Genomic DNA, 26,856 nt, shown 5'->3' on the forward strand with positions numbered 1-26,856 from the left:
GGGAATGGACGGGGAGGCTCCCCTTGCTTTCCTCCAGAATTCCCCGCCTTCCCTGGTCTACCAGTGCTCGGCAGACCAGCTCTGAAGTCGGTATTAACAGTTTGCAGCTCTCATCTTCACGAAACAGAGAACTGTAGCCTCTCCAGTCGATGCCGGGTTAGCAAACCAACGGGTTGACACCAGCTGGCTGGAACAGGCATTTTTAATAAAACTCGCCTCTGAGTAAAAAATGCTGCCTCAGAGATTTTGTGCTGAAACAAAGGAAAAACTGACAGGTGGGATCTTTCATGCAAAACTTCGCCGGCTAGAGTAAAACGTCTGATAAGGTTGTTTGCCCCTGGGGGTAGGATTAATTGGATTTTCTCTCTTGCCCCCTCACGTCTGGCCTGCTCTTATGATGACAGGACCACAGAAGTTTTAAAAGCTGAGTCATAGTTTATATTTTTAGCATTTGAACTATTGAGTGAAAACCAGGGGAAGGAGTACAGCGAGAGAGTACATTCCTGCAGTCTTCCAGGGATAATTTTTGTTTGTCTGAAAACCCAAGCCTGATGTAGCCTGTCCAGAGCAAGCCGGTGGGGAAGCAAAGCCTCCGCTGAAAACACAGGATTATTCTGGGCTGTCCTTCTTTCAAAAGCTTCAAAGAGTGACTTCTCAGGCATGTGGATGGCCTGGGATTATGCACTCGGGCTGTCTCACCATTTTCTGGATCTTTCTTGAGGACATCGATCTACAAATGCATCAATATACACATACATGAGTCTCTGAGGGTTTCTTTCTCTTTTGGTGCAAAAGGAAAGAGCAAGGGAAGGAACTGTGGGGAGCTTGTGTGAAGTCCGAGGAGCCTAGACTGTGAGTCGAATGACTGTTACCCTCAGCGCAATGAGCAATGCCCTCTCGGTGACTGTAGTCCTTAAACAAGGCTGGCAAGACTCCCTCATTATAATTTGCATGTGTTAAGCCTTCAGAACCCTTGGGTGGTTTCTGTGAGCTTAGAGTTCCAGGTGAGGTTAGTCATGAAGGAAAGGACTTTCATGAAGGCATGGTGTGTCCGAGTTTTCAAGAAAAGAATACAAACACGGAGGCAACCAAAATGTCCTTTTCTTTCTCTTTCTTCCTCCAGGCGCTAAATACGGCAGTAGAGTCCGTCCAAGTTTGCGTGTGTATTTCCAGACATGTGTCTTATGGAATACAAATAATATAGATTTCTCAAGTTTTTTTTTTTTTTTGGCAATTTATTCTCCTTAGCTAAATTTTGCAAAATGATCTAAAATACCCAGTGCTCAGCCCCAGAAGCCAATAAAGCAGAATGAAGATTTTGGTCGTGATTTGGAAACAAGCAAAATGGAACAGACCTGCCTGCTTTCTAATATGATTTTATTTTAAATACAAGTTCTTATTCTACTTCCCCCCCAGTATCAGACAGCTGGTTCCTTCTTGAAGCAACTCTTGAAGACAGATGGGCCAACCGTTGCCCAAAGTATTGGCTTCTCCCATGGCTGCCATTTCCCCCCATTTCTCTTAGTGCTCCTTCTCTTCCCTTGCCAACCTGTGTTCTCCCTGGCACCAGGCAGATATCTAGAGTTGACTGTTTCTTTCCCACTTGATGATGGAAAGATGAGCATAAGGTGCCACACTGGGTGTCTGCATTCCTTGACAGATGGATTTGCTCCATTCATGTAAAGAGTTCCTTTTGCAGAATATCTGAGTTCTGGGGCATCCTTTCGTTGGATGTGTAGTCCTGCTCACCAAGCTTCTCTCTCAGACTTGTATCTTGTGAGTCATGCCATGAGATGTACAGGGCCAGGTAGGCGTGACCTGGCCCCTGGTCTGGCTTCTGTGTGTTGTAACACAAATACCTCTTTCTGTTGTTTAAAACATGGGATTATTCGCAGGTCATCACTCTAGAGATGGACGTAACTGAATTTACTTAGCATTTAAATTAATCGTGGGTGTCAAATCCATGTGAAGGAGTGGTGAGGGGAGGGACAAATCAGAGATTGGTGACTACTATCTGCTCTTTTTTTTTTTTTTAGTTTTTTTTTTTTTTTAATTTATTTGACAGACAGAGATGACAAGTAGGCAGAGAGGCAGGTAGAGAGAGAGGGAGGAAGCAGGCTCCCTGTTGAGCAGAGAGCCCGATGTGGGGCTCAAACCCAGGATCCTGAGATCATGACCTGAGCCGAAGGCAGAGGCTTAACCCACTGAACCACCCAGGCACCGATCTGCTCCATTTTTATTTGAGGACCCTGTATAAGGGGTGAACTATCCCTTGCTTTACGGTTGGAGGATTTTTTTCACAAATACATAGTATGTTCTTTCCCAAAAACACAAATACGTTACATACATACCAAAATTCTATCCAGTGGTGAAAGTGAGTGGGCCTTAGCTACACACATCAACGTGGCTAAAACTCAGCGAGACAAGCAAGTCCCCGAAGAGCGCCTACAGTACGATACCAGCTATTGCCCTAAAGACATGCCCAAACATCATTCTGCATTTCAAGGAGGCATGCGTAGCAAGGGAAAGGATAAATGGTTGTATGGGAGTAGTAACCATCTAAAAATCATCACCCCTGGGCCAGGCAGTGGGCGCAGTGGGATCTGAGGGTCTTTGACAGGATCAGTAAAGTTTTCTTATATAAACCGGATGACCAGTCCATGGTGCTTATCCTCCAGGCTTTATTCCTCGTACACTGTCAGTGTTGCATGACACATTTAAAGAAGAGAAAACCCGTGGCAATGGGCAAGGTCTGAGAGTGCACACGGATGGATTTGTGAGTCAAGAAGAGAAGAGCGCCTGCCACGTCTTGACGTGCCAGCCCTAGGCTCCCAGGCACAGGGAGGTGGCCGTGGATGGGGAAGGTGTGGGTGCTTGAACAGGGCCAGGGAGGGCAGGTTCCCGGTGGAGGAAGGAGATGAGAGATGCCAGGAAGTCTCTCTCTCCTGGAGCTCACAGTCCACACACAGGCAGCTTTGCCTTGGCCCAGGGAGCTTGGAGAGAGTGTTGTCCCCAGGCCCCCCACCCTGTTGAGCTGCTGTGCCCCTCACCTGGGCGGCTCTCTCAGGAGCCTAGACATTGTTTTCTCCTTCCCTGGCCCAACCTGTGTGATGAGTTGTGGTTTAGAATACAGATTTCCAGCCAAGGCCAGCTTGCCACAGCCCGTAGCCTTGCGTTCCTGCGTGGGATCCTCTGGGGAGGCTGGGCAGCCCCCTCTCTCTCACCCTGGCTGTCGGAGCCCCAGGGCCACGTTTCTGGTGTCCTGAGTACTCTCCCTGCAGTAGGAGGACGGGTCGGGTGGCACATTCTATGGACTTCAGTGAGTCGAGGCTGGCAGGCTCCTGCTGGAAAGCACGTGGGTTGTCTGCACGCGCCCAGAGTTCTGGGTCTGCCTGTGATGGCTGTTTGGCCTTCACCAGACTCCGCATCCTCACGTGCAAGGTGGGATGACATGGGCACATGGGCAGGACGAGCCGTCCTCGTATGGAGTGTGGGCTCCATGCTGCTGGGATGGAGGCTGAAGCCGCACAACACTTGGGAATATTTATAAATGCAGAGACACACATCAGATGGAGGGGAGGAAAGAGACAGATGTGAACCCAAAGCCAGGGAACAAAGCATTTTGGATGTAGGGTACCATTTTCAAATCATCGTTAGTGCAGTAAAATATCGGAAGTCCCTACTCATTAAAGAATGCCGGCAATGTGCAGGTTTATGAAGGATGAGCTTTCCTTTTAGATAGGAAGGCCACCCTGCCTCTTTCCTTTTAGATAGGAAGGCCGCCCTTCCCTGCTCTGTAGGTGACGGTCTAGAGACCCTGCAAGGTGGAAGGCTTGGCTGAGCGCGTGCGGAAATGATTGCGCTGCAGCAAAACCATTGGATTTCCAGCATTCAGCCTCCAGTTCCCCCACTGTACACGCACCTGCTCCATTCTGCGCCGTCTTTCTTCTTTCTTCCATCTTCCTTCCCGTCTATGGCCCTTAGTGAGTCTGTAAAGCAAGGAGGGGCCGTAACAGAAGATGTTACCAGGAGCTCCTTCTGAAAATTACCTTCCCTGAAGCTTTTGAGAAGAGGATGTCACATGTCGCCCATTGTCCATAATCCAGGTTGTGCTCAAAAGAATGAATGAAATTGGCTAATGCTAAAGGGAGCCATGGTTTGTTCCGTATTTATTATTCTAGTACTTTTGGTTTTTGGAACTGTTGTTATGAGAAATTGTTTCTCCCAGAAACAATCCTAAGCATTTGCTTAGGGAGTGCTTTTCTCTTTGATTTGCTAAGAATTTGATTTCCTCTCTTGGATTTCTGAAGGAGTCCCGTTAAGTTATATGGTTGCCTTCACAGCACGGAGCTTTAATACAAACCATGCATATTTTAACTCTGTCCATGGGAGTGATATCTGTGCCTCGGACGGCTCTGATCTCATTTGAGCGAGAGGCATAGCAACTCTGCAACATAGAGATGGAAAGTTCTTTTTCAGTAAAGTCCCTACGAAATTCAGAACTGAGCATACACAATGCAGCATTGTCTGCATTAGCATTTATCAGGCACAAACCAATCCAGCTTCATGAGGCAGAAGTCAAAGTTCATGAGAGAAGGCACATCAGTTGTGCTTTTTAAAATTTTTAACCAATAACACAGAGTATGTGGAATTCCTTAAAAATGAAACACTGTAACAATTCCTCCTTTATGTGGAAACTAGAATAGTCAGATTCATGGAGATAGGGGTGGAATGGTGGTTCTCAGGGGTTCCCAGGGGCCGGAGAGAGGGGGAAGAGGGGGTTTGGTTTAATGGGTACAGAGTTTCAGTTTGGGAGGATGAAGAGTTTGGAGACATTTGGTGATGATCATTACACAACAGTGTGAATGTACTTAATGCCGCTGAACTGTGCACTTAAAAATGGGTAATATGGTCAATTTTATGTTATACATTTTACCCCAATAAAAAAAATTAGAAAGGACACTCTCTCCTGCGGACTTTCAGACAAATCTGTTTACTGAGAATCCCACCTGAGAATGCGTTCTCTCTCCACACCGAACACAGTTTGTATTCTTTTCCTTTGGGTGTTATGTTCAGGATTTTTAATTTTTTTTTTAATAGCTAAAGCTATGTCACATTTCCTCCTGCGACAAAGGGAAGAATTAAGTGAGGTGCATTCATCTCCTGCCATCTGCTTGACAGCTCCTCTGAAGCCTTCTGGAAGCTGAAGGGCGTCTCTCCGCTGCCGCTTCCTTGTCCACTGGCTCAGGGGAGACCGGCCTTCTGCTGTCTGCAAGTACAGTGTAGTCACAGAAGAGGGGAGGTGGAGTCAGGGCGGCGGACCACGACACAACAGCCCTTGAGAACATACTTTGTGACTCACAGACCCCAGGGGCACGCCATGCCTTGAGGCCACCCACGGACGCTCCAGGGTCAGTCAGGACGCAGAGGGAGAGCGGGGACGCCGAGCCTTGCTGTCGTCCATACAGATGTCACACGCAGATGTCACATCAGCCTCTGGTTTTATTTTTTCAAAAAAGGGATTTTCTTAATGAAGAAAAAATCACAAATACACCGGTGTCCCACATCCTACACTGTGGAGGGTCTGTTTGTTTCCCCCCTTCTGTCACACGGAGTTTTAAGTATTAAGTTAGATGACTTACCTTGTCCTTGATTGTTCTTTCTTTCTGTTTTTTGGTTAATACCTTCTTTCTTACTCCATGTCGTGTAAGTATCTTCTGTGTTTTCTTCTAGGTTTTAAAGTTTTGCTCTCTACCTTTATTTGTTTTTTTAAAAAAAAGACATTTTAAAAATTTCCAGCTGGGATTTATTGCTGTGTTCGGCCTGAAGTAGGGTCCTAATTTTGTCTTTTTACATATGAATATCCGATGGCATCATGATCTCCATTGATCTGTGTGCCGTGTGTGTGTGTGTGTGTGTGTGTGTGTGTGCGCGCGCGCGCGCGGGCGTGCACGTACTTGCATCTTCTTTTATAGGTTGTTCTGCTGGTCCGTTGATCTGTTTGCCTGCTTTTCAATTGCTCTGGCTTTACGGTCTATGGTACATTTTGATATGTGTTAGGACTTAACCCCCTCCTCTCCTCTGCCTGCTCCCTCTCCCCCAACGTAGGACTAATCATCCTTTGTCTTCAAAGTTGTCATGGCTATGCATGGTCCTATGCGTGGTCAGATTCTAACTGGATTGCATTGAATTTATATATAAAGTACTTGACAGTAAGGCCAAATTTATGTTATTGACTGTCACCTTCATGAACATCTTCATGAACATCTTCATGAACATCTTCATGACTACATTTGTGGAGTGTTCATAATTTATCAGTTTTGTTGTTGTTGTTAAATTTATCCTATGTACAGTTCAGAATCTTTTTTCTATTACAAATGCTAACTAACTAAAAAAAAAACAAAACAACCCAAGCCCCCAAAACCAAAACCAAAAACAAACCCTCTCCCTATCAGTTTTTGTTGCCTTACACTGTGTTTTATATGATCGTGTTTCCAGCAACTTTGCTGGAATTGTCTAAATTTTTTATAGCTTCTCTTTGATTTTTTTATAGAGGAATCATGTCCTTTGTAAATAATGCCATTTTGTTCTCTTCTTTCTATTTCTTATTCTTCTCATTGCTTCCCCCCCTTGTCATATTTTGCATAGATGCACTGATACCTGATGTCCTTGTATTTTATCTGATATTAAAAGGTAAATTTCTAAGGTTAGATTGTTATGCATGATGTTTGTGATTCTGATAGATACATTATTAGAGTAAAACTATTTTGGTGGATAGCTCAGTGGCTTAAAGCCTCTGCCTTCGGCTCAGGTCATGATTCCAGGGTCCTGGGATCGAGCCCCACATCGGGCTCTCTGCTCAGCAGGTAGCCTGCTTCCCCCTCTCTCCTTGCCTGTCTCTCTGCCTACTTGTGAGCTCTCTCTCTGTGTCAAATAAATAAATAAATAAAATCTTTAAAAAAGAATTTTAAAATTGTATATGTATTTATCTATACATATGCTTATATATATTTAATTTAAGACATTGACATGGTAAATTAAAGTCACAGTTAAAATTCTGTTTTATAGGACCATATATAATCCACACACAGTGAAAGGCACAAATTTGAAATGTACAGTTTGATGAGTTTTGAGAAATGTATGTATTCATGTCATTTACACCCTGTAAAGCTCTGGAATCTCTTCCATCCAGAGTATTCTTGGCAGTTAATTCTTCTCCATTCCCTGGCCAGACGAGTATCAGTCTGATTTCTATCCATATAGGTAAATATTGCCTATTCTAGAAACCCTAGAAAGATGGAATTATACTGTAGACGTTCTTTTCTGCCATCCTCTATTCAGCATGTTGTTGTGGGTATCAGCAGTTTATTTCTTTTTTATTACCAAGTAGTATTTCATTAATAAATGTACTATAATATGTGTATTCATTTTCCTCTTAATGGACATTGGGGTTGTTTCTGGTTCTTGACTAATATGACCTAAGCTTTTATGAACATTCTTGTCATAAGTCTTTCTGTGTTTTCATTTTACTTGGGTTCATATCTGAAAGTGTAATTATTAGATTGTCCTGCAGGCATATGTCTAACTTTATGAGAAACTCCCCAAACTGTACCATTTATTATTGCTACCCACACTGTTGGAGAATCCCAATTGTTCTATATCTTTATCAACATTAGATGTTGTCTGTCTTTTTTATTTTAGCCACTCTAGTGGCTATGAATGGATGACTAATGGTTAAGTACTTTTTCCACTTCATTTTTAAGTACTTTTTTTCACATGAAAAAATAGTCATTTATGTATTTTTTCCTTTGTGAAGTTCCTGTTCATATTTTTGCCCATTTTTTTGTTGTTGTTGGATTGTCTTTTAGCTATTAAGTTGTAGAGGAGCTGTTTATATATTTTGGAATCAAGTCTTTTGTCAGGTATATGTTATTACTCCTACTGTATTTTCTCCTACTTGGAAGACTTCATTTCTTTTTAAAAAAAATTATATTTTTGTAATTTCTCCAGTTTATTTTGAAAACAATCTTTTCTGACATGGATCCAAATGAATTTTAGATTAATTAACTCACAGTACACAGCAATGACCTATTATGTGCCTATAAATTAAGCACTGATGAGGGCTTACTCACCTATCAATATTTAGGTATTCTAATGTAAAAGAACTTTTTGCTAACTTTTTAATTATTTTCCCCTCCTAAGCTAATTTATTTTTGACATTTGGGTTATATATACAACTAAAAGGAGACACGTTCTGCAAACTGACCAGGAGATAAACCAGCATACAAGTGTCTTTTCTGGATGGGATTAAATTTCCAGGGGCAAAGGGGTTCAAATGGGAGCAAATGAGCGTATTTCCTTATAAAGTAAACCAAATAAACAAAAGCTAGGGAGTATTAAAGGTGCTAAGATTTCGGCCATTCTAACTGGTGTAAGGTGGTATAAAAAAAGGTGCTAAGATTAATTCCACAGACACAGGTGTGCACTACGAATATGTGTGAATTAACACTTTTTGTCCAGGTTGTGAGCTCCCGTGCATGGTAAAAGGCCCTGGTGTAAGGAGGTAGTACAGGGGAACGGGGGCTTTCATCCTTACCAAGTTGTCCATCAACTTAGGGTAGAGGTAGAGCAGAAGACTTATCAGCCTCAGTGGGCTCAGATGTTGAACTGGGTATTATTCATCATTTCATCATGTCCTATTTTGTTGGTTCCACATTCTTTGTAACTGGAGCAAAGTAGGAGTTCAGCTAGTCTAAGAAGACTTTATATACCCCGTACACGGTCTAGATCAAACATTTTTATTTGTTCTTTTGCAAAACACAGCACCTGAGTTTCATCTTTAATTATTTTTTAAGAAAGAGAAAGTCAACCAAAGAAACAGCTGTGGGCTTGAGCTGTGGAATGTTCTTGCACTTTGACACATGGTGTGGGAGATGCAGTGGCGGGGGACTCGCCCCACTGGCTGCATCAAGGAATGGATGCAGAGTGAGCATCCCTTCTCCAGGAACGCTCTACGGCACCTTATACACTGCTGGTAGATAGTCTTGAAGCTGGAGTCACTCTCATAATAGGGATCTTCAGTGATATGTCGCTTTCATGTATAAGAGCTCCAAGTGGTTCAATTTTAGCTTTGCCATTTTTAACTTGCTTCCTTTTTCTATTCAAATCTTTCAGATTGCTTTCCTCCATACATAGTATATAATCAAATGTAGCAAAGTCTTCTTGGTCACCTGCCTGAACAACGCGATTCATGGCAGTCTGTGCCCCTTCATGCCATTGTGCCTTTGATAATCAGGAGGGTTTTCTGTTTCATGCTTGGATGTTGTGGCACTGTCTGCCTTCCATTTATCGAAAACATTTTGATCAGTTACGAGTTTTCTGAAAATCGCTTCTGCAGTGAGTGAGTGACAGATGCTACCCAGACCCAGCAGCAGCACTGAGGTGTGTACCTGCTCGGCCATCTTCCCATGCACACCGAGGCAGCCGCTGGACTGCATCGCAACATTTCTCCTGCTCATTTTCATAATGGTGTCTTTTGATGAGTTAAAGTTTCTAATTTTGATGGAGTCCATTTGATCCGTTTTCGTCCTTTGTTGTGTTAATGCGGTTAATTATGCTGATGATTTTTCAAATGTTAAGTAACATCTTTTTCCTGTATAGACCATACCTGATCATGAAATATACTTTTTACAAATTGCTGGATTTGATTTACTTACTATTTGGTGAAGTATTAATGAGAGAAATTGTCCTGTGTTTTAGATCAATCTTATGCTGCCCTCATAAAATCATTCAAGAAGTATTCCTTTCTCTTGAAAGTTTGCATAAAACTTATATATTTTTTCTTCCTTAAATGTTTGATAATATTTTAGTAAAGCCACTTTACTATAGAGTTCTTAAAAGTAAGTTTTAAATTGCAAATTCTATTTCTTTAATAGATACATGTTTCTCTTCTCAGTTCCATCAAATGATATATTTCAATGCTCTATTATTTAACTATTTTGATACTTCAAGTATTTTCATGCTCTATCAGAAGCATACACATTTAGGATTATCACATACCCACTTTTCATTATAAAATATTCCTCTTTATTTATGTCACTACTCTTTTTTTCCTGAAGTCTACTTTGTCTGGTAGAAATACAGTTACTTCAGCTTTCTTATGATTACTGCTGGCTTGATACAGCTTTTTTTTCCCATTCATTTTTAACCTATCTACGTCTTATATTTCAAGTGGGTTTCCTGGAAACATACTATAGTTTGATATTGCTTTTTCATCCAGACTGATAATCTCCTTCTTTAACTGGACTCTTTTTTTCTTTTTTAAATATTTTATTTATTTGACAGAGAGAAATCACAACTAGGCAGAGAGGCAGGCAGAGAGAGAGGAGGAAGCAGGCTCCCCGCGGAGCAGTGAGCCCGATGCGGGGCTCGATCCCAGGATCCTGGGATCATGACCTGAGCCGAAGGCAGAGGCTTTAACCCACTGAGCCACCCAGGCACCCTTTAACTGGACTCTCTAGTTCACTTGCATTCAGTGCAGTTACGAATGTGTTTGAGTTTAAGTCTACTGTCACGCTATTGTTTTCTATTTTTCCAGTATGTGATTTCTTCTTTTTTATCTCTGTCTTCCTTTAGAATTGAGTATTATTTTTAGTATTCTATTTGATCTCTTCTCTTGGATTATTATTATCCAACTTTGTTTTGTTTTCCTTGCTGGTTGCTCGAGGGTGTTTATACAATGCACCTTTAGTAGTCTTAATTCAAACAGTATTATACCATGTTATGTATATATATACGTATATAAATACATTAATAAATGTGTATTTATTATATATTATTATATTTATATATACAACTTATATGTAGCTGTTTTTTTTATATATATATACAACTTATATGTAGCTGTTTTTTTTTCTTCTACATATCTTATAAACCCTAATCAGTAAGAGTTTTAAAATTAAATTATTGTTCTCTTTCCTAGGATAAATTATTATTTTTAATACAGTGCTAGAGTCTTACTAATTTTTAAAGCATTTTTCATCTGTATTAATAAGTAAAATTAATTATATCTTTATACTATCTTTGTATCTATTGTATCTTTATACTAGCTTTTCCCATTCTTGGTATCAAGATTATACCAGTCTCATGACATGACTAGGAAGATGTCCATTGTTTTATATTCTTTGGGCACCATCCTCCTGTACCTGGACTGGTGCAGTAGTCTGAGAGCTGTTTTTTAACCCTTCACTCTCATCTTATCATATACCTCTGCCTCCAAGTCCATGTGCCACGGAGTGGTGATTTTTCTAAAATACACATTCCCTTGCCACGGAGCGGTGATTTTTCTAAAATACACATCCCTTGCCTAAAACATGAAACAGTTCATGGCTCATTTTAACAACTTAGTATTTATTTCCTTTCGAGGGTTTCTCTAGCATCATGCAAGCTGAAGTGATGTCACGTGACCACTGGTACTGGCTGGTACTGGGTCACGACAGCTTTTCTACCACCCTATTCCCGCTTCCTATGGTGCTTCAGTTTCGCAGTAGTGTCAGTTAACAGCTAGCTCCCCACGCCATTTCTCATGCAGTTTCCTGTGCGTTGTGATTTGAGGTCTAGTTAGATGGGAAACATTGCGGGAATGGTCATGCGTATGGCATTGGAAATGCAGCAACCTAACATTCTCTGCATTTTTCCTGAAGTTGGGATCCAGAGCAGACTTTTACAAGAGAGATAAAATGTTTAAATATTTGGTCTAAAAATCTGCCCATTTTAAAGCTGTGTCTTCACGGAGGCAGCTGCACCTCTGAGGTCTAGCTTCTACTGAGAGCTAGGCCTTCAAGAGATGCAGGGGACGTGCCATTTCCAAAACTTTTGGAAAATAACTATGTTAACGGCATACTTTTTGTCCATTTTACTGTATCTTCTTCACTATTTTCCCGTCTTCAATAAATGGTGAGATTTCATTGGTCTTCCTCATGCCCTTGTAGAAAGTGGGCCAGAGCACTATAAACGGAATCATCCCAGTTTTATGGAGGAGGACTTGGAGGCTCACAGAGGTTGTGTCAGTGGCCTGGGGCACGCATGATCATGTAATGGAACAGAGATGCAAAATGAGCCCCGTGTCAGGCTTGGTTTGGTTCTCAGTGTCCTGGTCTCAGCATCCTGGTTTCCTCTTCCTAAGTACCACTTTCCTTGTAGGATGGACATGGGGGATTAAAGACCACAGGAGGTAAAGCACCAACATCGTGTCCCACACGGAATTGTTCAATAAATGCTATGCCTGTAACACACGTCAGATAAAGTTCCCTGCACTAGGAATTGAAGTACTGTCTATCATTCTGTCCAATGGTTTAAGAGATTTCTGGAGCATTGGCTTTCTGGGTGCCAGGCCTTTTGTCCGGTCCTGTGAGAGAAACAAAGGGGATTGAGCAGTAGTCTCCAGCCTTCTGGCATCACTGACTGGGATCCAGAATCACAGTGCAGCATCAGGAGGGCAGCGGGAGCAGGGAGGGGGAAGGGATTCATTTTGCCCAGCAGCGTTTCGCAAATCTTGAAGGAAGAGTGGACTTTCATCAGCTGGGGGGTGTGGGGCAGCGCGCTCACTGGGGAGGGAGGGCATCCTGCGGCCAGACCGTGGTGAACTGACGTGCACGTGCTTCTGCCAGGGTCCCCAGGGGTCTTGAATTAATAGTCAACCCTGCTCTAGATTCTTTGTCACTGTGCCTTTTCTTTGAAATAAATGGAGCTTTTTCATCTTTTATCCTTATTTTTTCTCCCTCTGGGTTACAGCAGCAGATTGTTTTATTTTCCTGTGATAAACTGACCAATCTGGCTAGTGTTTCAGTTATCATTTATGGGACAAGGCCAATCTATTTCTTTCCTATATATGGTGCTGGTTAAATTGTCCTCTCCTTTCCTTTTCCTGTGACAACCTTCAGCCTATTGGAAGCATTGGAGAAACTTTCTGGCAGGGACATTTGGCAGTCATTTATTGTACAGTCTTCTGCCTTGGGCTGCTGTCCGTGCTTGAAAGCAAAGCTACGTGGCTGATTTTGAGCTGGTGACCATGTCCCGGTATGTTAACCGGGGCCCCTGGTGCATTATAATATGCTGTTTACATCACACCCAATCGCCGGCTTATTTGGGAGTGGGCAGAGTTTCATCTGTCAGTCGTACCTTTAGGGTTAGCTTAAGCCAAGAGTGTTCTATTTTTTTCTCCCTAAGATCATTGAAAATTGAGTTCCAAGTGGTAAACCACCAAAGTAGCATTTCAGCAGCTTATTCCTGGGACTGGGGGTGGGGGAGGGGACACTTGATTAGATACGTAGAGTGAGTGTTTGTTGAATCTCATTTTGAGTGCTCTTCTACTTCATGAGAAGCAGGAGGCGTGGTTGTCGCCCTCAAGGGACTTAAAAATAGAATCATGGGGAAATATCCATACACATTAGGTAAAATAGCAAGATGTCATCAAGTGAGTTAAAGCACTATAAAATGTACTCACAAGTACAAGCAGAGAAAGGGCTGAATCTATATATACTCAATTTAGGTCATGACTTTGATCCCCAGTAAATGTTAAATAATGGCAATGATAAAATTGCTTACAATCACACATAATAATCCAAACACAGACATATCTATGTCCTTAGGATCTAAAAAAAAATTATATTTTAGATTTCAGAAAGAAAAAATGGCATTTTCTTGTTTTCCCAGTGTTTTCATGGGGAGGGGGACCTGCAGTCATTCAACTGGAGAAATTGTCCAGAAGATGAGGCAGGGTTGACCAGGAAGGGCTGTGGTCTACGTTGGGCAGGGTGAGGGATACTTTGACCGAATAAAGATTTTCTTTAACTCCATTGCAAGGAAGGGAAAGAGGAGGAAAACCTGGATTTTCACTCCTTTACCATGGAAAGTTTTGGAGTAAATAGAACACAGCAAAACAAAATGTAACTTGGGACCTGACGTTGAAAGTCAACAAGGAAAGTTGGAAAGAGTTGCTGACGGTTCTACATCAATAAATAACTAGACCAGATGGAAGGACCAGATGACAAATATTACCAGAAAATTCTAACACTGGCTAAGCAGTGTGGATTTTCCCCACCATTCCTCCACAAACTGCTTGTGTCCTGTGGATTTTTCAGACTCGTTTCTAAGGAATCCGCAAAAGAATAGAATTTTGCTTTACGGTCCCTGTTTGAAGCTCTTGGGCAAACTATAAACTTCCAAAACTGAATCAGAAAGAAATTGACAAACTGAATAGGCCGATATTTAGGGACGAGATTAAAGCAGTGATCAAAACCTCCCAAAAAACAAGAGCCCAGGACCTGACGGATTCCCTGGGGAATTCTACCAAACTTTCAAGAAGAAATAATACCTATTCTCCTGAAGCTGTTTCAAAAAATTGAAGCAGAAGTAAAACTTCCAGACTCTTTTTATGAAGCCAACATTACCCTGATCCCCAAACCAGGCAAAGACCCCACCAAAAAGGAGAATTTCAGACCAGTATCCCTGATGAATATGGATGCTAAGATTCTCAACAAGATCCTAGCTAATAGGGTCCAACAGCACATTAAAAAGATTCTCCACCATGATCAGGTGGGATTCATCCATGGGATGCAGGGGAGGTTTGACATTCAGAATTCAATCAGTGTGATCGAACACATCAGTAAGAGAAGAGAGAAGAACCACATGGTCCTCTCAATTGATGCAGAAAAATCATCTTACAAAATCCAGCATCCGTTCCTGATTAAAATGCTTCAGAGTATAGGGATAGAGGGAACATCCCTCAACTTCATAAAATCCATCTATGAAAATCCCACAGCAAATATCATCCTCAATGGGGAAAAGCTTGCAGCCTTCCCTTTGAGATCAGGAACACAACCTACCCTCACCACTGTTACTCAACACAGTATTAGAAGTCCTAGCAACAGCAATCAGACAACAAAGAGAAATAAAAGGTATCCAAATTGGCAAAGCAGTCAAACTCTCTCTCTTCGCAGATGACATGATACTTTATATGGAAAACCCAAAAGACTCCACCCCCAAACTACTAGAACTCATACAGCTATTCAGTAACGTGGCAGGATACACAGTCAATGTACAGAAATCAGTTGCTTTCTTATACACTAAAAATGAAAATACAGAAAGGGAAATTAGAGAATCGATTCCATTTACTATAGCACCAAGAACCATAAGATACCTGGGAATAAACCTAACCAAGGAGGTAAAGGATTTGTACTCGCGGAACTACAGAACACTCATGAAAGAAACCAAAGAAGAAACAAAGAGATGGAAAAACATTCCATGCTCATGGATCGGAAGAATAAACTTTGTTAAAATGTCTATACTGCCTAGAACAATCTATACCTTCAATGGCATTCTGATCAAAATTCCACCGGCATTTTTCAAAGAGCTGAAGCTCTTGGGCAGTGGTTCTTAAACTATAGTGTGCATCAGAATCGCCTGGTGGGCTTGTTAGATGCAGATTGCTGGGCCCTCAGAGTTTCTGACCCCACAGATATACGAGGATGTATGTCTCTAAGAAATTCCCAGGAGATGTTGATGTTGCTGGTCTGGGACCACATTTTGAGAACCACCACTTTTAGGTGATGTGGCCCCTGACCTACTTCCAGGTTTCTGCGTTGACCCCCTTGACTCTCACCAGTAGTGATAGAACTTTGGGAAAATAAACCGTGTATGGGGATCTTGTCTGCCCCTTGATCTATGCCTTTCCTTTCATTATTCAACATGGCTGTAGGTTTTACCTAATTAAAGTGCTGCATCTGGATGGTCTGATTAATTTTGAGGATGAAATTACTCTTATAAGAGGAAGTATTTGGTTAGATCTTTGCTCCCTTCCCTTTCAAAGCCTGAGTTTTGATTTCTTTATACATATATTTTAATAATCATCATCATTAGTGCTGAAATTAGAGATAAAAAAATCACAATCACCCTGGTGTATTTTTAGCATCTAAGCATGAACATTTGATTATTGTTTTCTGTTGAATTTGTCATATGTTCCAGTAATTTCCAATAAAAGAGAAAAGAACTTTTTGTACCAAATAAGTTTGCCTACAGTGGCCAAATGTAGAGACTTCCCATTCTGTGTTATTTTGTACTTCCTACTCCTCTCCTGCTTCCCCAAATAGATACATTATATATAAGACTAGATTTATTGGATTTTCATGATTTATACAGGAATGTAAGTGATTTTAGTGTCTCAGGGTAAAGATTTTATTCACAGGGTAAAAGCTTCTGAAGCTCTGCAATGGAAATAAATTTTCAAAAATTTATTACAGCGTTAACGTAAGATGCGTTCCTCCAAATAGTCCAGCCTGTGTTTGGGATGTAAGTGTCTCTTGCCAGGCTGCCTTTTGCATCTGTTTTCATCAGGGACTATGGTAAATCTTTGTCTTCCTCCTTGCCCCACGATGGGAGATGGTCATTAGCAGCTAACACTGAACCTCCTAAAAATGCGAGCTCACATTCACATTGTCCACGGGCAGGCTAGTACACATCTGCCACTCGGGGGAAAATACCACTGCTGGTCTGCTGGAAACAAGTCTTATCTCCAGCACCAGTGGGTACAGTCAGATAGCTGAGAGAAGGCTGGAAATAATACTTCTCATTGGCCTCCATGCTTCAGTAATAGAAGATCTTTCATTTATGTCTTTCGGAAATAAGACAAGGGATGTGCCTTGGAGGCATTAGTTTGCTAAATGACTTACCCAGCATCACCTGGTATACAACCAGGGAAAGAATTATGGCTTTGGGATCCATTCTGTTCCTCTACAGCCACATTCTTTTGTTCCTTTCTTAGGGACGGAATCAATGGCTTATTCGTAAAGACTTGCAGAGAGTCACTTCTGCAAAAATGGGAAAGACTGTGTATGCCAGATGACTGTATTTTCTTCATGGATGTTCTTGCTGGTCTCTTGGGGTGAGAGTTGAAGGGTAGGGTGGACAGACAACGAGACAAACCTAGAAAAGTGGTTTTCTGGGCCTACAGTAATTCCCAATGAAATTCAGAGCCGTACTCCTTTCATTTATCCAAGTATGTAAGTGGAAGAATTTTAAATATAGATACATTTTCTTAGACGCAGGCAACACGGTGTACTCTGGTTCATTAAGAAAGATTTCTTAGAGGATGTTAGTTTGCTGTGAAATTCTGATGAGGTCCGGAGAACCAGACTTGGATGCTGCACTCCCGGAAGTGATATGGCGGGGGACTCTGTCCAGCCGCACCATGCAGAAGGGGCAGTGCAGCGTGCCACTGCCCTCTGCTGCTTGAACCTTGCAGAGCCACACGTTGGGCAGAGAATATTATGCCCAAGCCGCGTTAGGAATTCTAGACACCTCTGACCGTGCTGCTAGAAGAGCCTGGGACTGCCGCCTCGGGATATTCCTCGTCCCTTCCTTGTCCCATGAGTGTGACTGTGGGCAAAAGTCAACCACTGGCAGAACCTTCCTGATGAGGGTTTATGGGAATTGTCCTTTTCTTTAACTCTCTGTTGCAGAGGAAAATGTGTTTGGTGGGGACTGGAGTGGTTTTGAGTGATCCAACTGGTAGCAAATGCCAAAATTGTTCTCAAATTTTGTTATTTACAACGGTGTGCGTTAAGTCTTGCTGAGAACACATCCCTTTGCAAACAGCTGGCTGTCTTCATGCTGGCTATCAGGTAAAAACTAATTTGCAAATTTACTTAGATACAGTATATGAAGATAATTAGTACACAGAAAAGCCTAATTATACATTATTATTCTTATTTATTTTTCCCACATATGTATTCATTAATTTAAATTCAATTAATTAACATACAGTGTATTATTATTTTCAGAGATAGAGTTTAGTGATTCATCACTTGTATGTAACACCCAGTACTCATTCCATCAAGTCCCTTGCTTAATGCCCATCAACCAATTACCCCATCCTTCCATCCTCTCTCCGGCAACCCTCAGTTAGTTTCCTATGGTTGAGAGCCTCTTCTGGTTTGTCTCTGTCTCTGATTTCATCTTACCTTATTCTTTTCTCCCCTTCTCCTATTAACCTCTGTCTTGTTTCTGAACTTCCACATATGAGTGAAATCATATAATTTTCTTGCTCTGATTGACTTATTTTGCTTAGCATAATACTGTCTCGTCCCATCCACATCATTGCAAATGACAGATTTCATTTTGATGGCTGAGTAATATTCCTCTGTGTGTGTGTGTGTGTGCACGCGTGTGTGCACACGCACATGGATAGTTCTTTATCCATTCATTTGTCTATGTATTGTACTTATTCAGAACTGAAAAGTTGTGTAGACTTAATTTAGAAAAACTCCCATTTTACTGATTTTGCTTGTTCATAATTTCCTTAAAACTTGCTCAAAGATGGTGGCTGGATGCATGACAAGTGCCGGCTTTGTAACCAGTTGGATCCAGGTTCATATCTCAGTGTTTGCTACTTCCTAGCTACCTGATTTGGGGCAAGTTACGAAGCCTCACTACTTTCTGCCGGCAAGAACACCGGTGCCCGTGTTGTCAATCTTTAGCTCGTTGAGCTCCGTGATCCTTGAATGGAACCAGGTTTGTCTGGCACACAGTGGACACTGATGAATAGTGTTTTTTTTCTTCCTCTGACCCCAGGGCGATGATGCCGTCACCGGATCCTTTTATTCTGGCTCACCTGTGCATTTATTTTCCAAACTGTATCATGTATTTAATCCCACACTATGTTGCTTTAATACTATTCCTAGTTTACCCCATGTTTATTTTGTCTCACCGATAACAGAAAAGAGAGGGTGTGGCTGCTTGTTCTCCAGCCCTGTATCTTCTATTTGAATTCTACCTCCGCCCCAAGTAACTGACAGAGTGTGACTGACCTAAATCAGGGCTACTGTGTCTGGCTGTTTGGGCTTTACAGTGAACAAGAGCCCCACATCTCATGCAACATTGGTCACACTATTTATTACCCTTATCATGTTATTTTAATGATCAATTATATTATATGTATTAGCGTATTGGGTCTTGTCCTGATAAAGCCAGTACGTTAGGGAAAGTTTCAACAAAAGAAGTGAAGTGTCTTGAAGGACACCTCTTTCTGTTTTGCACAGATGCTAGATGTAGGCACCACCTAGGTTGGCAGTAGTCCTAGAGGGGTCGATGGAATTGAAGAGTGACAGGGCGGTTTTGAAAGTTGCTCGCTTCTTCATACAGCAGTTACTTTCTTCGTGACTCTTATGTACCAGGCACTGTTCTAAGCAGTTGGAGACACAATGATGATCACATACAGTTACCCTAGATTCCTAGAGTTGTCTTAACAAATTACCAGAAAGAGAGATTTATTCTCGCATAGTTCTGGAGGCTAGAAGTCTGAAATCAAGCTGTCAGCAGGGCCTTGCTCTCTCTGAAGGCTCTAGGATAAAAACTTTCCCTGCCTCATCCTGGTTTCTGGTGGTTGTAGGCAGTCCTTGGCATTCTTTGGCTTATGGATGCCACTTTAATCTCTGTCTCTGTTTCTACCTGGTCTTCTTCCCTGTGTATCTGTATGTCTTTGTGTGTCCCTTCCTCTTCTTTTTTTGTAAATTTATTTATTAGAGAGAGAGAGAGAGTACCTGCATGAGTGGGGGAGGGGCAGAGGGAGAAAGAGAAGCAGGAAACCTGATGCGAGATTGGGTCCCAGGACCCAGAGATCATGACCCGAGCTGAAGGCAGATGCTTAACCGACTGAGCCACCCAGGCACCCTTCCCCCTGATCAGGACATAGGTCATTGGATTTAGGGCCCACCATGATCTATGGACTCACTGTAACTTAACTAATTATATGTACAGAAACCTCATTTCCAAATGAGGTCATCCTCATGGATCCTGGGGTCAGGACTTCAACATATCTTTTTGGGGCACACAGCTCAGCCAGTTACACTCATGAGGCCTACAGTATTATGGCTTGAGGTGGAGGAAGCGAGATAAACAATAATTGTTTAACAGGTGAGTGATGTTAATTACTAAGAAGCAAAACCAACCTCAAGGCACAGGAGTGGAGTGTGTGTGTGTATGTGTGTGTTTCTGTTCTATAGTGTTTGGTTAGGGAAGGCCTTTCTGATAAGGTGAGAGTGGAGTAGCGACCCAGATTAAAGGAATAGAACAGCAGTCTGGATTCTGGGGAGGGATTTTCCAGGCAGAGGAAACAGCCAACACCTTGAGGTCTGAGCACGTTGGGCATCTGAGAAGTCGCTGGGAGACCTGTGTGGAAGAAACTCAGTGAGGGGAGGGTGGTGGGAGGTTAGGACAGGGAGGAAAGAAGGGACAGACCACATAGGACTGTAGAATAGGATGTTATAACCTTTCTGATTACGATGGGAAACCATCTCAGGATTGTCAGTAGGAAACCAGTGGTGGGACAAAAGGACCCAGAATTCACCTCGAATACTCCCTGCTCCTGCTACGTCCAGCCAGACATACCACAGTTTGAGCATCAGTCTAAATGAAGGTGGTACCACTGGACCAAACCCAAGGATAAAATGGAAAACAGTGAGTCCACAAATAGACAAATAAATACACTGGAAAGTTTATGGAGGAATAGGATACTTCCATAGTTTCAGTTATATTCCCTTTGAATACTTATTAAATACAAAGGTGAAAAGAATAGCTTTAGAGTGGAAAAGTCTGGCAGGCACCATCTTGTTTAAGTGATCACAGTTAACATCATCAGAAAACTCGTAAGTCTTGTGCCGTTTGATAGGAAGCAATGAGAAGAATGTGGCCTCAAATCTGATATTCCTACTCAAAATGCAGACCAGAAGCTACTCACGAGGTGACCAGGCAAAATCAAACAGTGACATTCTGCAGAATAACTGGCCCATAGTCCTCGGAAGTGCCAAGGTCATGAAAGTCAAGGGGAGACTGAAGAGCCGTTTTGTACTGAAGGAGGCTAAAGAGACATCAGAACACTGTGCTGTGCTACCCAAGGGGGTAAGGAAGGCTTTTGTCACAAAAAAAAAAAAAAAATTATTGGGACAATTGGTAAAATTTTGTTGAAGCTTGAGAATGGATGATAGTAATCTACCAGTGTTAATTTCCTTATTTTGGTAGTTGTCTTGTAGTTATATAAGTCACATCCTTGTTTGTAGGAAAATACCACCTAACTAGTCAGGAAACTTGGGGCATCTGGTCAGCCCTGACAATTCTCAGATTGCTCAGGACAACAACAACAGCAACAACAAAATTCTTCATACTGTATTTGCAACTTTCCTGAAACTTGTGTTTGTTTAAAATAAACTCATGGAGGGCATGAATTTTGATCCATGAATCAGTCAAGGAAACGCAGGTACCATGCTTAATTATTTGGCTTGTTCTTGAAGTTAGCATCCCCACTGCTACTAAATTCTGTCACACGTGTGTGGGTTTGGAAATCTCGAAATGTTCCAGGGTGCTGGTGCTTCCTCCACTTGGGATATGGGGAGAGTTCAGATGAATGTGGGCTCTCCCTAGGGATGGTGGTACATGAAACACAAGGACAAAAACAAAGCAAAACAAAATAACCACTGACTTTGGTCTGAGATGAGCTGTTGTGATAGAGATGTACTTCCTCGAGCTTTGCGATGGATAAACCAGGTCTCTAAAGCTCATTGAGGTAGATGGTGCCTTGGTGTTATTTTTCCACCATGCTTTTTGGCAGATATCGTGGTCATGTTTATTAACTATATTTGGCTCCCTGAAGGCAAATAGGAGCTGTGTATGTATTTGGGAAGAAAACAGGAAGCACAAATAGAAAAAAAAAGTGGTGGGCTTCTGTTTTATTTCCTTCTAGTCAATCCCCTGAGTGAACAACTGTATTTAAACATTTTATCTGGAAATAGTTTCTTGTGCCTGAAGGATCTTGTCTTTCACTTCTGTGCTTTGTCAGTCCCCCAAGCCAATATCTAACCTCCCATTTTTGGTAGGAAGTTTGCCCCCTATGGTTGGTGGGACACCAGCGTTACCTCTTGCTAAGGCTGTCATTTTATGGCTAACGTTTATTAATGCTTTACTTTGGGGTAGAGAAGAAATTGGGTTTTCAGCCATGAATGGCTTCGAATTATGGGACTCCTGATCACATTGTCTTGCAAGCTTTGGACAGAGGGATTTTTCTGGAAGAGCTACATTTGCATCCTTTCTCCTCTGCTTGCAGCAGGGCAGGGCTGGGACGAGTGCAGGGCATGGAAGCTGCTAGAACATAGAATTTAAGGGGACATCACTCTCAGGGCTGTACAGGTACAGGGTCAGCACCCAAGGGTTGGTACCTTCTTAAATGTGTCCTAGGCACTGGCAATCATGTGAGTTTATCCCCTTTTTTGTGTCAAGAACGAGCCGGCAGATGCCCATACTCTCAGTTCTTCCTGTTGTTTTCCTCAACATCACTTCCTGGGACAGGTAGCATTTCCAGGATACATCAGATGATCGCTCGTCTCATTCTCACCACTCAAGATACAGGATTTCCCGCCACATACCCAAAGCTCCATCTTTCTACTCTACCAAGTTTCCATTTTGAATCTGTTTCTTGTAACATCCTACTTCCAGGGAACCATTTCTGTATCAGTTAGAAAGTTCATACGGCTGTAAGTGACAATAGCCTCCCCATCCTGGCTTAAAAAAGTTGGAGGATTTACTTTTCTCTTGCAGCAAGAAGCCTGGAGACCAGAGTCAGCGTGGAGATTCCCTGAGACCATGGATCCTTCTATGTTTGCCCTCAGGCGGCTTTAGCCTGGCTTGTCTCCTGGTAGTCACAATATGGCTGCCCATCTTCTAGCATCAGCTGTGTGTTCTGGGCAGAGAGAAGATAGTGGGAAGAGGTGTAAACCCAATAAGTCTATTTCTCTAGCGAATAGCTTTCTGATAGGCCCAACCAGTGGCCCATTTCTTATCTCCCGTTGGTCACTACTGTGTTCTTCAGTAGTTCGGTCTGTGAGAGAATCTGAAATAGAGTTGTTCTTGTGTTGTGTTGTGTTTTTTGTTTTTAGTTTATTTGATTTTAGCCAAGGACATTGCTGTCCCCAGTAAGAGCTTAGTGATGATGGGAGAATAGCTATTGGGGGGGTAACGGGCAGTCTTGTCACAGCTCTGCTTTGCCTCAACAGTATCATACCACATGACAAGGAAAATGGCTGTCAGGGCGGCCTTTGGCCCAACTTACATCCCCTGCCTTAGGGTTCCCACCACAGAGAGGAACTTTTTCCTTTCAGTTCCTGCGTGTCAGTCTCAGGAGGGCTCTGGTTATCTTGGGCGGCACACCTGCCCCTGTGATTACAGGGGACACAAGCTATTCTTCTTGTCCTCACCTTACCGTGGGGCACGGGTGGCTTTTTGAGAGCAGGACAACAGAGGAGAATGGGTCACTGCTACAGGCTCACTGTATCTCTGTGTCAGGTTTCCAAAGAAGCAGACATGGCCAAAGGCAAACGGAGAGGCCTGTCAGCGGGGAGAGAAGGTGGAGTGTGAGAACTGTGCATAAGATTCTGGTGGCGGTCAGGAGGCCGGCTTGGCTGCAGAAGAGGGGAGAGAGGAATGGCACAGATAAGGCACCAAGGGGCTGGTAGTTGAAAAACATTTCTGTTCTCTCTAGTAAGATTCTGTAGCTTCTTCTCTCTAAAGAGGAAGTGCTGTTACCTTGACAGAATACTCACCTCAAGCTGTCTCTTCTGTCCCACTTGTTTCTGACCTTACGTGAGTTGGCTTAGGTTCAACTAGACAGAAAATCCCAAATAGTCATTAATTATAGTTCTTCCAATAGGCCTGACTTGTTGGTTTTCTCACATTATGTCCAGGTTGGCAGTTCCAGCCCTGTCATGGCACCTCACGGTTTCATCCACTGGACACTGCTGCTTTCTTGCTTCTTCACGTGTGGCTTCAACCTCGTGGCCCGTAGAAATGCGGTGATGGAGGCAGAAGGGCGGGAGCAGGGACCCAGCGTATGGTGCCTATGCACTGTGTCCCTTAGGGAAGTCTCCCAGAAGCTGCCCAAGGATATTTCCAGTTTTGTCTGGGTCTTAGTCTCTTGGCCACATCTAGCTGCAAGGGAGGCCCAGCCCAAATTCTTATTCTGAGGGTAGAGAGAACAGAACCTGAGGAGGCCCTTAGCAGACTCTTTCCAGGCATCGTCCTCTTCTGAGCTGCTCTATCTAAGGGTCACCGTAGGGATTACCAAGCCATGAGCCCCTGGGATGGGGCCTGGTTGTCATGGATCTGAACATGCCCCTCCCTGCTGCCCAAGGACATTTCCTTCAAGGGGTGGACTGTGCCTCTGAAGGCAGCCTGGGTGGGGAGCGGTGGGGCTTCAGCAGCAGCTTTTGCAAGGTTATAAGAATAGCTCTTGTTGGGGTGCCTGGGTGGCTCAGTGGGTTAAAGCCTCTGCCTTTGGCTCGGGTCATGATCCCAGGGTCCTGGGATCGAGCCCCGCATCGGGCTCTCTGCTCAGCGGGGAGCCTGCTTCCTCTTCTCTCTCTGCCTGCTTCTCTGCCTACTTGTGATCTCTGTCAAATAAATAAAATATATATATAAAAAAAGAATAGCTCTTGTTCACAGTGCAATTCAGAATCTCCACCGTGGTAGAAAGGTACACTGATCTTTAGCGGGAGCAGACAAGAGCAGTGGACCGCTTTCAAATGGAAGTTACCCAGCTGGATTCTCGGGGGTCATCATAGCGTCAACAGGTTGCAGTTTCGGAGAAGGGCGCTTAGTTCTTAGAGCTCACAGGTCTGCCATGTCTCCTGTGTCGTATTTGTGCAGTGCAGCACGTCTCCTGTGACCTACGCCAGCACATGGCAGCTAGGCTCAGCCTCTCCTTGGGTGCTACAGTTTTCTTTTCTTTGGATAAACACAGTCTTTATCCATGTCTAGGAAAGTTGTCAGAGCCTCGTTTCATCCATTGCTCTTGTTAATGTGGCAAATACCGTGGCCATTGAACTGATTCTCAATGAGAAGATGAATTCACTTTGGCTCTAGTGGGTGAATATTTCTGGACAAGTGGATTACCTGGGGACACGTACGTGCGTGAGCACTTGGCTGGGCAGGTAAGTTTCTGGAGATCCTTCCTGCTGTGCACGAGTACGGACCCCACTGGGGTCCTCCCATCATTTGTCTTTTCATATTGGTTCTGTTGTGCCAGAAAGGTCTTTTCTCAGGGATTAATTCATATCTTCTGTTGGGGTGGAAAAGCTATAGGAAATTATTCTAAGGGTAAAATGCAAACATTTTGTCATTTAATCATTAAGAACAAAGATTTAAAAACCCCCAAATGTCAAGGGTTGGAAATATCAAGGTTCACATCATCCTTCCATGCCACGAAGGACACTTCTCTCTAATAGGCCTGGTAAACAATCATCCCATCTTTTTCCTGAAGCTGTACCAAACAGGCCTAATTGTTCGAGAGGCTTCTCTTCTACAGAGATGAAGTCGAACTTGAATAGGAGAATATGTCATTCTCACTGAATGCAATATATCTTACTTTCCATAAAGAAAGCCAGGTATGTGTTCCTGCCTTGTGCCTTGGGTAGTACAAATTACAGTGCTTGTTCTCACATTTGGGGAAGTGTAGAGCTTCCCAGATGCTGCATTTAGTATTGTGGGCCACAGAATAGGATAAAGTACAATTAAGAATCACATAAGCAAGTGTTTTTGTTTTGTTTTAAAAGATTTTATTTATTTATTTGGCAGACAGAGATCACAAGTAGGCAGAGGCAGGAAGAGAGAGGGGGAAGCAGGGTCTCCGTTGAGCAGAGAGCCCGATGCGGGGCTGGATCCCAGGACCCTGGGATATGACCTGAACCGAAGGCAGAGGCTTTATCCCACTGAGACACCCAGGTGCCCCTTTGTTTTGTTTTTTAAGATTTTTATTTATTTATTTGACAGAGAAAGAGAGGGCCACTAGCTGGGGGAGGAGGAGAGGGACAAGCAGTTACCCCACTGAGTGGGGAGCCCATCCCAGGACCCTGAGATCATGACCTGAGCTGAAGTCAGACGTTCAACTCAATGAGGCACCCAGGTGTCCTGGCAGGCATTTTTATAAGGAGGAAAATTGAGATCAAGAATTTTTGTTCCCTTTCCTGAGATTATGCAAGAAGAGGGAACACCAGGGATGAATGTGCTTCCTCCTACTCCTGGTCTTGAAGGCTTTCTCCTCCAGCATGCTGCAAGCTAAGGAAGCTGGGGATGGGGTAGGAGCTGGAGTGGGAGAGGGCAGGTGGAGGGCACGGTGGGCACAGAGAGATAAGCCTCCCCTTCAGCCTTCCTGCATGGCTGTAAAAAATAAATTTCCAGACACAGACAGCAATTTAACCTCTTCTTGATGCCGTAGGCTTAATATTATGTTTACTAATTACTAGAGAAATAATCCTCAATTGTATATATAATCACACTTTAATTCTCAGACTGTGTTCATATTTAAAAGATCAGGAAGGGCGATGTGATCATCTTCATTTTATGATCCAAGAAGCTAAGATTCAAAGAGATGAAGGTCTTTGTGCTCATACTTCTAACAGCAAAAATTAGAACTGGAACTGGAACACGGGACTCTAAGATCATGACTGTCTGCACAGCCTCAGGGTCTGTGGAGTGGTGCATGGCCTCCGGCCCTGTCATTCAATGGCCAGGAGGACTGCCATTGAATTTTGAGTTGCATCTTCTCTTTGTCATTTTCCTTCTGCTCCCCTCTCCCCCCCATCCAGGCTACCAGCTATATTTGTGCAAGCAATGTTCCTGTCTATTTCAGCTCTTTCCTTTTTAATCTGCTTGTTTTCATCCGTTAGGACCTTAGAAATGAGAGGAGCAAGATGGTTTATATCTTTATGTGTGGCAAGAAAAAATGCTGAGTGGTAGCCCACCAGCAAGGTTCGCAGAAAC

At 42.9% G+C, this 26,856-nt stretch overlaps 1 protein-coding gene and 1 pseudogene across 4 annotated transcripts in view; one reads left to right on the top strand and one right to left on the bottom strand.

The window, feature by feature from the left end:
- Positions 1-9,461, bottom strand: part of LOC123955532 — a 41,859-nt pseudogene extending 32,398 nt beyond the window's left edge.
- DISC1 (DISC1 scaffold protein) overlaps positions 1-26,856 on the top strand; it is a 383,714-nt gene that overhangs the window by 232,433 nt on the left and 124,425 nt on the right. The gene's annotated exons all lie outside the window — the stretch shown is intronic.

The sequence above is a fragment of the Meles meles genome, chromosome 13, assembly GCF_922984935.1.
Source record: "Meles meles chromosome 13, mMelMel3.1 paternal haplotype, whole genome shotgun sequence".
Taxonomy (NCBI): Eukaryota; Metazoa; Chordata; class Mammalia; order Carnivora; family Mustelidae; genus Meles; species Meles meles.